The sequence below is a fragment of the Apus apus genome, chromosome 7, assembly GCF_020740795.1.
Source record: "Apus apus isolate bApuApu2 chromosome 7, bApuApu2.pri.cur, whole genome shotgun sequence".
In the NCBI taxonomy this organism is placed as follows: domain Eukaryota; kingdom Metazoa; phylum Chordata; class Aves; order Apodiformes; family Apodidae; genus Apus; species Apus apus.
The window spans coordinates 2,574,716-2,588,706 of NC_067288.1; positions in this window are offsets into that span (position 1 = coordinate 2,574,716).

Genomic DNA, 13,991 nt, shown 5'->3' on the forward strand with positions numbered 1-13,991 from the left:
TGAAAGAGCAGTTCTGTCATTAAATTCCTTGAAATTGCAGCCAGTGGATTCCAGACAGGGGTCTATTGACATGGAGGGGGTGAAAAGCCCTCTGGCCAGGTGTGGTGTTCTCCATACCCCTCAGACTAGCACCCGGGAAGTGACATGGAGCAGGGGTGGGTGACATGGGGTGCCTGCAGGTCCATGTTCCTACAGTCAGGCCATGCTGTGCAGGTGTGAACAAGATGAGGGCAGTGCTCCAGTTGACGTGTGTGTATGAACAGCTGGGGTGTTTTTTTTTTTTTGTCCCAAACTCCCTTCCCTCTTACAGCATGGCCACAAAACCATCTGGGCTGGCCTGGGGCAGCAGCAGGCTGGTCCTGCCTCACCCTTGGTACTGCAGGGCCTCAGCTGCATGGGGAGAGGTCTGGGCACAGCTCAGTGTGAAACCTTTTACGTTACCGAGCCTGGCAGGATTAACGTCCCTGCTAATCCAACTGGAATGCTTATTTGTAGTTTATAATTGGGAGATGTTGGAGTTTGAGGGAAGTTTAAAGCAAGTCCAACATGTAATTACCATTAGCTTTTCACTTCTTCTCATGTGGTAAGTTTTCAGAGGTGGACTAAGGTACCAGGGTTTATCAAGTATATGTATGGTATCCTATGACACTGGCTAAAAGTGGTTTGACTGGGGGTACTTTGTTAAGTCCTAGCTGAAGAAATCCACAGCATCATGGGATTGTCAGAGTTGGAAGGGACCTCTAGACATCATCAACTCCCCTGCTAAAACAGGATCACCCAGAGCACGTTACCCAGGACTGCATCCAGGTGGGTCTTGAACATCTCCAGAGAAGGGGACTCCACAATCTCCCTGGGCAGCCTGTCCCAGGGCTCTGTAACCCCCACTGTAAAGTTTTTCCTCATATTTAAATGGAACTTCCTCTGTTCCAGCTTGTGCCTGTTGCCCCTCATCCTGTCCCTGGGCACTGCTGAGCAGAGTTTGGCTCCATCCTCCTGCACCCACCCTATAGATACCTACAGGCATTGATAAAGTCTCCCCTCAGCCTTCTCTTCTCCTGGCTGAACAGTCCCAGCTCTCTCAGTCTTTCCTCATAAGGGAGATGCTTCAATCCCCCAGTCATCTTTATTGCCCTCCCCTGGACTCTCTCCAGTGGTTCCTTGTCTCTCTTGAAACTGGGGAGCCCAGAACTGGACACAGTTCTCCAGATGTGGCCTCACTAGGGCAGAGTAGAGGGGGAGAATGACCTTTCTTGACCTACTGGCCACACACTTCCTTAAGGAGCCAGGATTCCATTTGCCTTCTTGGCCACAAGGGCACATTGCTGGCTCATGGATAATTTACTGGGACTCCCAGTTCCTTCTCCTCAGGGCTGTTTTCCAGCAGATCCACCCCTAACCTATATTGGTGCATGGTGTTCTTCCTACACAGATGCAGGACCCTACACTTGCACTTGTTGAACCTCATTAGGTTCCTCTCTGCCCAGCTCTCCAGCCTGTCCAGATCACACTGGATGGCAGCACAGGCCTCTGGAGTGTCACCATCCCTCCCAGTTTGGTATCACCAGTGAACTTGCTGAGGATACACTCTGTCCCCTCATCCAGGTCATTGATTATTATGTTGAACAAGACTGGACCCTTGGGGACACCACTGGTTACGGGCCTCCAACTTGACCCTGCTCCATTAATCCCAAACCCTCTGAGCTCTGTCCCACAGCCAGCTCTCAATCCTACCTCACTATCTACTCACTTAGCCCACAGTCCCTCAGTTTCCTAAGGAGGATGTTATGGGAGACAGTGTCAAAAGCCTTGCTGAAGTCAAGGTAGATGACATCTATCTCATTTCATGATGCTTATTTAAAAGAATTAGTGGGCATGTAAGGGTACAGCCAGGTGTAATAACATGAAATTGTGTGGGTCACAAGCCTACATTGTGAGTTGCTGCTGGGATGGAGCTTTCAAGGACACTTGGGGCTGCTCAGGTCACAGGTGGTGGCAGGGAAAGGTGACATGGACTATTTAGCATCTACAAATTACAGCTTAGTTGGTTTTATCTCTTTGCCCAGTGCTTTACACATTGAGGAGTGTTGAGTGTAAAACTACTGCTTAACAGTATTCAGTCTGGTTTGAATATCCAATCCATCAAGATCAGCTAAGTGGGAAAGCAATAATCTGTGCCTACACTTCCTGTGCCAGAAATGAAGAGCACAGTCTAAACAAGGATTGACATGCTAATGAGGAGCTTAAACAGCCTGGGTATGGAAAACTGAACATTAACCTGAAATGACATGTACGTTTTTGCAGTAAAAACTGAGCTTGTGATGAGTTTGCTGTGTTGGTAAATTGATCTGTGCTTTGCTTCACAAAGCCAGCTTGTTAGAGCGCTCACATCTCTTGTACAACAAATTTAATTGCCTGAAATTCAAGAAGAAAGAACTACCTGAGCTCCAGCAATGTCACTGTCTGGGATGGTCAGAGCAGCCCCAGTGAGTGCAGACACCAGGCCCAGCAGCCACGACACCACGGGCTGTTCTCTGCTGTCCTGACCTCAGGTGCATTAGGTTTGTGTCTTGGCCTTTTGATACCACCAAGCTCTCGTGAGGGCTTTTGGAAACAAGCTCTGTTTCTTCTGGTTTTCTGGTTCCAAGTGATAAAGGAGAAGAGAAAGAGTGATACTGACAGTGGTGTCAAAAAGATAACATGAAGGATAAGCTTGGTTGGTTGGTTACTTGAATTTTTCCCTGGCTTGTTTTAAAATTTCTCACATAAATACTAATGATGGTACCAACAAGTCACAAAGTTGCCATTAAGTCAATTTTTAATTTCTTCAAATGGAGCCCCTGACTGCCTGCCTGATTGCATGCACTGTGCACAAGCATCATTCAGGCAAACTGCTCATTTCCAAAAGCCTGGTGAGCATAGGTGTGTATCTCTGCACCAGAGAGATGAGAGACAGGATGGTGCATTCCCTGGAGGTCTAATGAGTTTGAATTCTATGCTTTCTTACACAGGAACTCTGGTTCATTCCATGCACTGATAAGTGACATTCCTGAAGATGTTTTCTACATCTGTTTTCTTCTTGGCCTCCATTTTTCCTCCCTTTGCTCTGCAGGCCTGATCAATTCTGGGATCTGGTGGCAAGAAAGAATCTGAGGATTTAGAATGATCCAGACTGAGCACGGTGGGAACTGTGCAAGCGTGGCCTGCTGGGTGCACTCAGAGCAGCAAACTTCTGTGAGAAACTCCAAGTGATGTCATTTTTTCCAAGGTAAGATTATAAACTTTAATTAAAAAAAAATCTTCTAGTGACTCACAGATCTGGCAGAGTCCAAAGCATGAGCTTTGCTGGGGTGGTATGAGCATATGTAGTGGGAGGAAGGTTAAACTCTAATGTTAGGAATTGTGATCCAACTGAGGATGAACTTAAGGAACCAAGATGGAAGAAGGAATTTGTAAAAACCAAGTGCCAATCAGATCTCCAAAGTTTTAGGACAACCAAAGAATATGGAATAAGTTAGAATTAAAGCACAGCATGTTATCTAAAACAGGGATGCATTCTGATCAAAAGCAAAAAGGTCTAGATTATACTGTGCCAGATAACAAATAGAACATTTTGCCCAAGATACTTCTGGTTGTGAGTATCTCTGGTACATAAATATGTCATAATTAAAGAATTTCTATGTTCATTTACACCATAAAAGAGATTTTTTTCTCCCTGACTTTGCCATATTTCCAAAGCAATTACATATGGAAGATTTAATCCAGTTTCACATTAATTGTACATTCTTTTTATTCTGTGTGCAACATGCAAGGCACCTACATGTTGACCTGTGGATATGCAGGCACTGAAAACTGCAATTTCAAAATACTTACAAATTGCTAAAGAACCTGGAAAACAAGCCCCAGACTATTCTAACCAAACCATCTGTTTTTTTTTTTTCCCCTACTGAGCAATTATTCCCTTAATTCTTACCTCTAAGATGATGAAAACAGCATCTTGCTTGCTGGAAGTGGTGGAATTGCACATTCTTTGGTTTTCATGCTGAACCCATGTACTTTAATCTGGAGGCTATTAGGAGATCATGGTGGAAATGTTAAATATTTGTAGTATTGGACTGAATGTAAAACTTTATTGACAGTAAAATAGATCTTGGCACTATTCAAACCTATCAAAAACGGGCAGCTGTTTGCAGCTCAGCCTGTGAGCCAGTCTTACCAACTCTGAGTGTCAGAAACACCTGGAGGGATGTGGTGGGCAGGCAGTCCTAGGCCTGATTTCTGCAATGTGCCAGGGCAGCTGTACAGGCACCCACATGTAGTTTCTAAATGATTTTAAAAATCTTAACTTCATTTGATGTGACTCCACACACATGCTGTCTGGAGATGCAGTGTAGCCCTGCAGAGCCTCATTCATTGGCACAGACCAGTCCTTCACCAAACCCTGACCAAGACAGGACTGCTGGAGATGCAGATTTTAGCTGCTCAGTAGCCCTACAGGAAAGGGCAACATCAGGCAGTTCACTTTTTTTGGTAACAAGCCATTGCAAGTGTTACACACATCAGGAGTAAACCAGGCAAATGTTGTAGTTTACAAGCATGGTACTTGGTAACAAAATGTCATTTTTGAAAGAGAACAAACATCAAACCTACCTTGGAATCCTTTTTGTTTGTTTGTTTTCTTTCTATTTTTTCCCCCTAAGTGTTCAGGCAGCTCATGACCCAGAAGGTTACTGGAGATGTTGGAGCTCCATCTCTTCAGCAGATCTGATTGCCTGACTAGTTCCCTTTTTCCAGTATTCATCAGCTGCTCCAGCTGCCTGCTCTTCTTTAACATTACTTTGATAACAAATCAGTTCCAAACAAAACGTTTTATGTTTCCAGCTGGTTTTTTTTTCTGTTGAAATTGTGACCCACTGCAGGACAAACAGTTCCTCAGCCAGAGCTGACTTTCTCACAACTTCCATCGTCATCCCAGCCCCTCCAAATGATGTTGCTGAAGAATGTAAAGGACATCTTCTTGTATGTAAGTGGATACAGCAGCAAGAGGGAGCAGGAAAATGTTGTCTATTTTTTTTTAATTTTTTTATTTTTTTCAAATGACATGTGAAAGCTTGCAAATAATTGTCCTGCTATGGAAAGACTGCAAAAAATATAACTAGATGAGATAAAATTTTGGCATAACTATAATTTACGAGGGGAATGGGGAAGAGTAGGAAGCATTCCAGGACTGTAGAACTTACCTGTTTTTCTTCAAAATATAGCCAGTAGCATAGAAAATACATAGAACTTCCTTAAGGACAAGAATTTGAGGTTGGTGGAATTACTGGATGTTCAAAGCAATCTCCTGAATACATCCCTGCAGAGAGGCAGGGCTGAAGGAAATGAGAAGAGGTAAACACATTGCCAAAACAACTCTGGAAGCAGGAGGAAAGGGCTACTAAACTCATGATACAAAACCTAACCACAACAGCAACAGCTTGGGTCTGTCCTTAGGAGAAGCCAGGTTAGAAGATTTCTAGTACATGCCTGACCCTGAAACAAGGTTTCTTTTAGATCTTTATAATCTCTTGGAATGCCCCAATGCTTATAAACAAACAAACAAAACCAAAAAAGCCTGGAACTAGCAGAGATTGCTGCAGGAAAGGCAGAAAGTGTACTTTAAGACAAAACTTTTCAAGTGTAACAGGTCTGGAGACCCATCTTATTTGAATGACCAGTCTAAAACTAGAGAGAACAAACTCAAATGACTTAACTAAGTTTTGATAATTCTCCAGTTTGTAACCTGAATCTCAAAGAGCTGGGAGAGAGCTTTGCATGCTGGCTCACCACACACACATCCAAACCACTTGGATCAGTTGGGACAACAGATGAGCAGTAGCCCTGGTGTTTACTGTGTGACCTTTTACAGCTGCCATAAAAGGGTTCATCCCCCTCCCTTAGGGCTAATGCAGACACGTGGTTTGGCCAGTGGAGCTGGCAGGCTGCTCCTGGGACTAGCCAGAGACTCAGTGAGGCTTCTGAAAGGGAGTGTGGCTTTGCTCATTGTTTGGGCAGGGCAGCAGGCTGCCACAGAGAGAAGAAGGGCTTAAAAAATACCACACCTTTGTGATGGAATAACAAATGGTTTAAGCCACACTGACCAAAGGGAACAGACCAAAACCAGACACCATCGGGTCAGCATCTTCCTCCTGCACCACAGCAGAGAGAAAAAGGGCCTGTTGAAGAGCTCACCAAGGAGGCTGCAACTTTCTCAGCCCAGGAGAGGCACTGGAGAGGCTGTCAGCCTGGGAAGCATCTCTGCTGCAGTGGTTATCACCAAAGTTTGCTTCCAAAAACTTTTCTTGTTTTAGTCAGGAGTGCCTGTGTTCACGTGGTTACTGTGGTACTTGATCACAAAGCATCTTTAGGAGGATGTATATAAGGTAGAAGCTGGTGGTGTAACACATCAGTCTTGGTTTTACGTAAATTAGGATAAATCATGCAGAAAGATGTTCCTCTTCATGTGCTAATGACTGCTAAAATAAGGATCACTATCATCATCAGACATGGGGACAATCAGAGCTCGCCTCTAGCTTTAATATTAGTTTGTTCCCAAAGCTCATACTAAACAGCCCCAGAAACAGCAAGGTCATCTCACTTACACTGAGCATATTAATGAAGCTGAAAGAGGCAACCTTGGGTTAGAGGAAAAGCAAGGAGTTACTGCACTTGTTTGGAAGGAGATCCTGCATGCTCACTCTTGGCAATAACCTGCTCAGCTTTTAACATCCTCAAGACGATTTATACGTATGATACTTTGAATACTATTAACAAGAGAAACTATAGCAGATAAGAAACCCACTGTACAAATGAATGCTCTGTTCCCTGCTGGGAACCACACCTTTACTGGGTTCCTCTTACTGCACTCTGGTACGGCCTTCACCTACCCCACTTTGCAATTTTTGTAGTAGCCTGTGACATCTGGAGCAAGAACGATGAAGTCAAATCATTAGGAGAAAAGTCTGCTTAAAAATTACAGACTGCCATCTGATCACCTTTATTCTAAGAGTGAGGCACTGAAAATGAAGCAAAACAAATCAAAGGGTAAATATGGAAGTGTTTTCATGTTTGCAGACTTCAAGAGTATGAGCTGATTGCTTTTTCTTTTCTAACTTAGGACAAAGTCCAAGACTAAATTTTTTCAAAACTCACAGAGTTTTGTCTTTTAGTCTTCCAGGTGGCACTTACTCAACAAAGTTTTCAAACAATTTAGTCTTTATTTTTTTTTCCAAAGAAAACCCTCTGAGATTCAAACTGATTGCCTTGGAAGTGTCTCTAGATTCATCACTGGGAACAAAGACAATCTTGCCAACTCCCTTATCTCTCCAAGCAGTTCTCAATCATGAGTCATCGGGATTCAAACCAATGTTTCCTATCTGACATTTTTGACAAAACCAATGTTTTAAAATGTCCTGTCAGCCCTTGAGATGAATTGCTGTGGCCTTAAAAATGCTGGGCACTGAGAACAGTCAAGCAACAAGGAGCAATGCCTCTGGAAGGAGCAAGAATAAGGTGGGAGTAGGACACACAGCTTGAGCAGGGAGACCAAGTACCAGAGATTCTGTAGAGCCAAGGATGGGGCAACTGGAAGTTATTAAACATTTTTACATGAGGCCAGCTCAGCCAGACAAGCTTCCTTTTCAGTCTTACTGCATTTTGGATTCATGTGTTCTATGTGGTTCCTCTTATACTATTTCCAAGACAGAGTAAACTTTAAAATATCTCTGCTTTGGATACAGCTCCTCAGTTAATGTTTTATCATTTGTGACTGACAAAATAGTGCAAAAAAGAACCCCTGAATGCCTCACAGCTTCCAATACTTGGGCATTTCAGATCCAGCATCACCCTGTCCCTCTCCAGGCCAGGCTTCCAGCAACGTTACACAGAGCTCCAGAACTTTATCACTTCTCTTAGTGTATTTTCAAATTGAGAGGAAAACTCTTCAGCAAAAGATACAGAGGCTCTGAGCTGGCACGAGGAACTCTGATGTGGTTTGCAAGTAACCAAGTTCAGGAAAAGGCTACAGATGTCAGTACCTCCTGTTTGCATCATCACACACACAAAGAGCTAGCAAGACAGATGTTACTCTATGATCATGTGGCTCAACTCACAAAGCTGCTGAAAGAAATAGTCTATAATATTAAAGTAAAAATCAGTATTTGTGAGAAAAGCATCTTATCTTCCTGAATTCTTTCCAGGCAGAGTGAGTTTGTGTGCAATATACATGAAAAGAATGGCTACATCAGGTAGTCATAGTAACCAACATCTACAAGCCAGCAACAGAAGCACATGTAAGCTGTTCCAAATGCCCATTTCTGAATTTACATTTTAAAGGATAGTTCCTGTCCTCCTTGCCTATGACTCATATATTCAAAGCTGTCTAAACAATGCAAATAGCTTACTTAGCTTTCCCACACTATATAACTTACTTTGAGTTGCTTCCAGCTTTGAAGGAGCCTTCGTTTTCAGACTGAAACTTTCCAGGTTCAGCCTTGGTAAAGGTGACCTTCCAACTCTGAGTGGAGATGCTCCAAAAGAGACCAATGGAGGAGGAGTTACTGTAAACGAAAATACAGACTCGGGCCTGGCTTGCTGTGTTCCAAGTAAGTGATCTTTGTCAGGAAAGCAAGTTTAGAAAAGCCAGAGCTGCACAGCTGACTATGCAGAAAGCTATCTCTGAGGGCAACTTAGAAATCATTGTAAATAAATAAGTGAACAAAAGATGTGAACACACGGTGGCTGCAAAGACGTGTGGATAAAACCACTCATATTATTTCTCCATATGCTAGTGGAAAGCTCACTTCTAAAACGTACCCAGTTGTCACATCCAGCATTTTTACAGTGTTAAAAATGTGAAGAGAGTTCAAAGTGATCCCAAAGTATCCAAGGCCAAAAATAGGTCTAATGAAAAGACTTCAGCCCACTTAGCTTATCCAAGAGGAGGCTGGGAACTTAATCTTGAGCTGAAAGTGTTTACATAAGAGAAGTCTTAAAAGAGAACATTAGTTTCTTTCTAAGAAAAAAAATAAATAAAAAAAGAATCTCTAATCACAACACACTGTGCTTAGTAATGCTGGTTTTATCCCACAGAAAGTTATCTTCCTTCACTGAGAGAGAACCCAGATGAAGTTCTGTTACATTAAAACCACCATATAGTCATTAGCCTACTGATTTTAGCACGAGTTTTCATGGGTCGTCAGCACACGTATCATGGTGGTAGTATTGAGGATACACAAGGTAGCCAGAGAAGAGATCTCAACAAGTATTCCAACAGAAGGTGTTGCTCAATCTTCTGAACTGATGATGAAACACTCTGGTTTAGTCTTGCAGATCCCAAGCCAGTTGGTTTCTTTCTTCTTCAGGTTTTCCAAAAGGTAAAGCTCTGCCTATAGTTTCTCTCTCTTCTCCTGCTCTGCTTCTCTATTAACCCAGTGGGATATCACTATTTTAAGATTGATATCAAGGAGGGTTCTGCCTCTTGATGGCTCTATTACTGCACCTACTTAGCAAGGGTGCTTGTTCCATGCCATCCCTGGTAATCTTATTCAAACCAGCCATTTGCTGGAGAATTCCAGCTCCAGCAGCTTCAGGAAATATGAAAAAATGCCAGTAGTTATGGTGTAAAACTACAGAAACCACAATATGCTTGGAAGAGTCTTGATGGAACCATACAGCACCATGGTTGGAAAGAGTTTTATTGTGCAGGCTGAGGCAGCAACAAAACAGAGAAGGGGCTGTCTGTCCATGTTGGGAAGGCTGGAAATCTTTCTGCCCAGTTCCAGACAGCACCAGGGGAGTAGGCACAGCACTCTCTTTGATGCAGCCCATCTGTCAGCTCAGCTCTTTTCTCCTTTTCTAAGTTCCTGTGTTCTACAACACACGCTGAGTTTTCACTACTTAAGATATTCAGCTGAACAATATCAACACAGCACACTTCCTGAAGCTTTTTTTTTTTTCCCCTATTACAACCCTATTAAAATTCTTTTGTATTATCTCAGGCTGAACCTGTATGTTTCCTGTCTAACTAAGAACATTGAATTTGTCTGTTGTTGATCACACAAGTCAGTTTATAGAGAGCTAGCATTGACAAGTCCCTAAATGCCCCAAATACATAGGGAAAAAAAATAATGCCATGTTAATGATGTAACAAGTATTAAATGTTTTTTCTAGTGCCTTTCCAGCCATGCAGGACAGCAGGAGGCATCCTTACCAAGACCCAAGTGCAAGCACCTCTTGCTTTCTGCCACCAGGTCTGCTCCTCACACCTTCACATCTCAGTTCCCCTGAAGCAGGAATCCAAGACAAGCCTGCAAAATTATCTCATGTAATTTGTAGCAGGATAAACAATTGCTTCATTGAGCTGACTCCTGTTTATATCTGGAACCTGGATATGCTGGCAATCCCGACTGCAGGATGTGAGGAGAATAACACACTGGGAGAACATCTGCTGTCCTCACTGCGACCTGGAAGGAGACTTGACTGTGAGTATTTGGGCTCAGTATGAGAAGAATGCTGACTGGCTGGTATGTACTTCAGGGGACTAACAAGTTAAGTGTCATCTGCTTGTGTGGCATTATTCCTTTTTTTCTCCTTCTGGAAAGCCAGATGTTGCTAAACCCAGACCTGGCCATGTGGCATCCAGTGAGTGAAGAGCTGTTATTCCCTCTTTTCCTGAGAGATGGAATTTGTTAGAACTGTGGGCACCTATACTTGTCCACAGTTGAGCTAGAGGTGAGGTGAACACAAGAAAAAACTCTCAAGGCTGATTTCTTCTACAGGTTTATCAAACCAGGAAGGTCACCTGCAGCTAGGCTGCTTTGGGACTTGCAGCCTCAGATCCAGGCAGGGCAAGGACTGGCTGGAAAACAGAAACACAAGGTAGGGAGCAAAAAAAACAAAACAAAACAAATAAAGAAAATGAGTTTAAATATTTTCCCAAATTAGGGCAGGAGCTCCTAGTGATTATCTGGAAGCTTACCATGCTTTCAAGTACTGTGTGGGGCATTACGTTCGTATTTGCATAAATGAACTGGAAGGGAGCACCCCAGGGGGATGGGTACAACACAGTAAATCCAATTCACCCTTCAGGCATCCAGCTTCACTGCAAGGAGGAACACAGGTGGTTCAGCAAAATGAAAGATAAGCCCAACATGTCTGTGGGTTTGCAGAGCCCTCAAACAAGAGGATGAAATTCATTACAATGGTATCCAGTGGTGTCTGACAAATCGGTAGCTCTCAGTAGAATCATAGAATCATTTAGGTTGGAAAAGACCTGTAAGATTGTCAAGTCCAACTGTTCTCATTGTTTTCTGATTGCTACTCAAGTGTGCTTTTCAGGACAGATAAGAATTACATTCATGGTGAATATTACCACAAAAAATGCATGCAAAGTGTAAGTTCAGACTATACAACAGGCAGCCTTCCCTACTACTGTACATATCCAGGGAAGCTTCTTAGTTTTAAACACAGGAAACTGCAGGAGTGACCCATCTTGTATAAAATTTCAGCTACTGTTTTAAAGCTTTGGGAGCTGCACTGAAGCGTTGATGAAAATGGTATGCTAGGTATGTATTGCTACATAAAGATGTTTATGTTCTGGAGCCTTTTTGTTTTCTTAACCTTTGAAGTTAAACAGTTCGGGTGGCAAAAACTCGGTTGCCACAAGCCAGTGGCTGATGGGGAGGTGTGAAATGTGTTTTGAGAATGACTCAAGCCAAAAAGTGGACCAAGAAAAACTACATTCTAGGTTAAAAAAACACTGAGCAGTCACAGCGAGGTGCTATCCTAAAGAGCATTCTGTTATGTAAAATCATAGAAGAAATAACTTTTGAGAAGCATGTTCTGGTATCTAAATCTCTAATGTCAATTCAAATTCAGGTCTTGATTTTAACTTCTTCATAGGATTTTAAAATACCCTGCTTATAGCTAGAGGTAAATGAATGTATCAAAAATGAATTGTCAGAAAAAAGTTGCAGTTGATCTACTTGGATAAATGCTTTCAATGTAATTCAGTTCTCTGATGTAATATTTTTTTTCAGAGCTCCAAAATGCAAGATTCTAGTAACAGGTGAAGAAACTACAGATTTCTAATTCTTTAGAGATCTGACAAGTAAAATAACAGGACAGGGGTCATAGGATTTCCCATCCCTTTGCATTCACTGGATGTTTCTGAGCACTTGACTTTGTCTTTTTGATATTTCCATGAACGGAGTGGCAGGGATGAAAATGTGGGTAGGATGTTCACGATCCCAGCAAGCCAATGCAGCTTACAGCTATGAAAATGATAATTTCTTGTTTACTGGTCTCTTATTGTAATACATTTTCAAATTTCCTCCTTAGGTAACTTGCTACTGGTACTTCAAAGGCAAAAAACCCCAAGACATTTAGCAGGAAGAGTCTATTTATGAGGCATTTCAGACATTTTTCCATTGTTTATGGTATCCACTGATGAGTTTAGAAATGTCATTTCCTTCCCTAGCAATCTTACTTTTTGTCTTTGCTTTGATAATCCATTAAGTAGCAGTGTGAGTGCTTATATAGCATTTTACATGCTTCAAGCTGAGAGGATAAATTCTTATATTATTTTTATATATTTATATATTTCTTATAGTATTTAAAAAATTACAGACATAGAGGGAAACAGGAATTCAGTTGCTCCCAATGAATGAGGTTCCATAAGTCTGCCACATGAACCAGGATTAATTCCTAGTCTTTGCAAGATTAAGTTCTGTTCCAGTCCTGTGATACCTATGGACAACAGAACAACCAGGGAATGGTCCTGCACGTTTGTGTTATTCCCAGTTCCTCTTATGATGGCAAGATTGTAAGACTTAATGCTCCCAAGAAACTGTGACTTGTCCTCTGCTCTAGCTGGGGACTCTTCAGGCAGACACAGCCCTGGCCACAACCTCTCCTCTCTGCAGTCTTGCATCCTCTTTCCCACAGGATCCATCCTTCTGGGTTTTTGGAGAATCTTCTGTTGACTGAAGAAAGAGGGAAGGAAGGGTAGGATACCAGAGCACTGGCATTTCTCCCAGTTCTTTGCAGCAGGAGTTGTGGGTGTTCAGAAGCTGACTAGACCAATAGCTACCTGCTATTTATTTATTCAGTATGAACACAATGCTTAGCAGTTGCCCAAGAGACAGAGAAGCCACAAATCCTGACAGTTTAAAATCAGAGAAAGAAAAAGAAGAAACATCAAGTAACATGAAGCCAGTAATGGCACTGTGTGATCCCATCAAGATGGTCCATCTTCTGGCTACCCACCACTCAAATGGAGGTAACAGTTCAGTCTTGATAGATGTGACCATGGAGGATGACAAGTTTGATTTGATTTGCCCGAGAGCACTTAGCAGGCAAAGAGATATGTTAATGGCTAAGTATGAGATACTTTTATAGTCAGGAAGGAATGAGGAAAGTTTAAGTGCTCTGCCAAGGATCAGGAAAAAAGTCAGTATGACAGTGGTGGTGCTAGTAGGAAGGTCAAACCTCTTTTCTGCTGTAACAAAACCAGAGTTTTTTATTTACTGCAAACAAAGCTGGTAGCCTTGGGAAACGTGCAGCATTTTCCTACTTGTCATCTTGCAGAACTGACTCTTGTTCTTCCACAGAAACTGCATGGGCTGTGTGTCTCATTATCCTTATGGCTGTGGAGTTTTTATGTTCACTTTCAGCTAAGAGTGATTTGGGTGAAACAAAAACATTAGGGAATACTACAGTGTGCAACCTAGATCAAAGCCACCCTATGTGTTTCACTGTGACACTCTCTTCTTTACAAACAGTAGATCAAAGGATTGATGTTTGATAGAGGAATGGTCTTGATGTCAGAAACAAGCTTTTAGTATTGCAAATGCCTACCTAGAGATGGCTGAGTTACAAACCTCTGAACATTGTAGTTTGTGTGTGCTTTGTAGCTTTGCAGAGACTTTGTAAAGCTTAATAGCTGTATTGTCAGA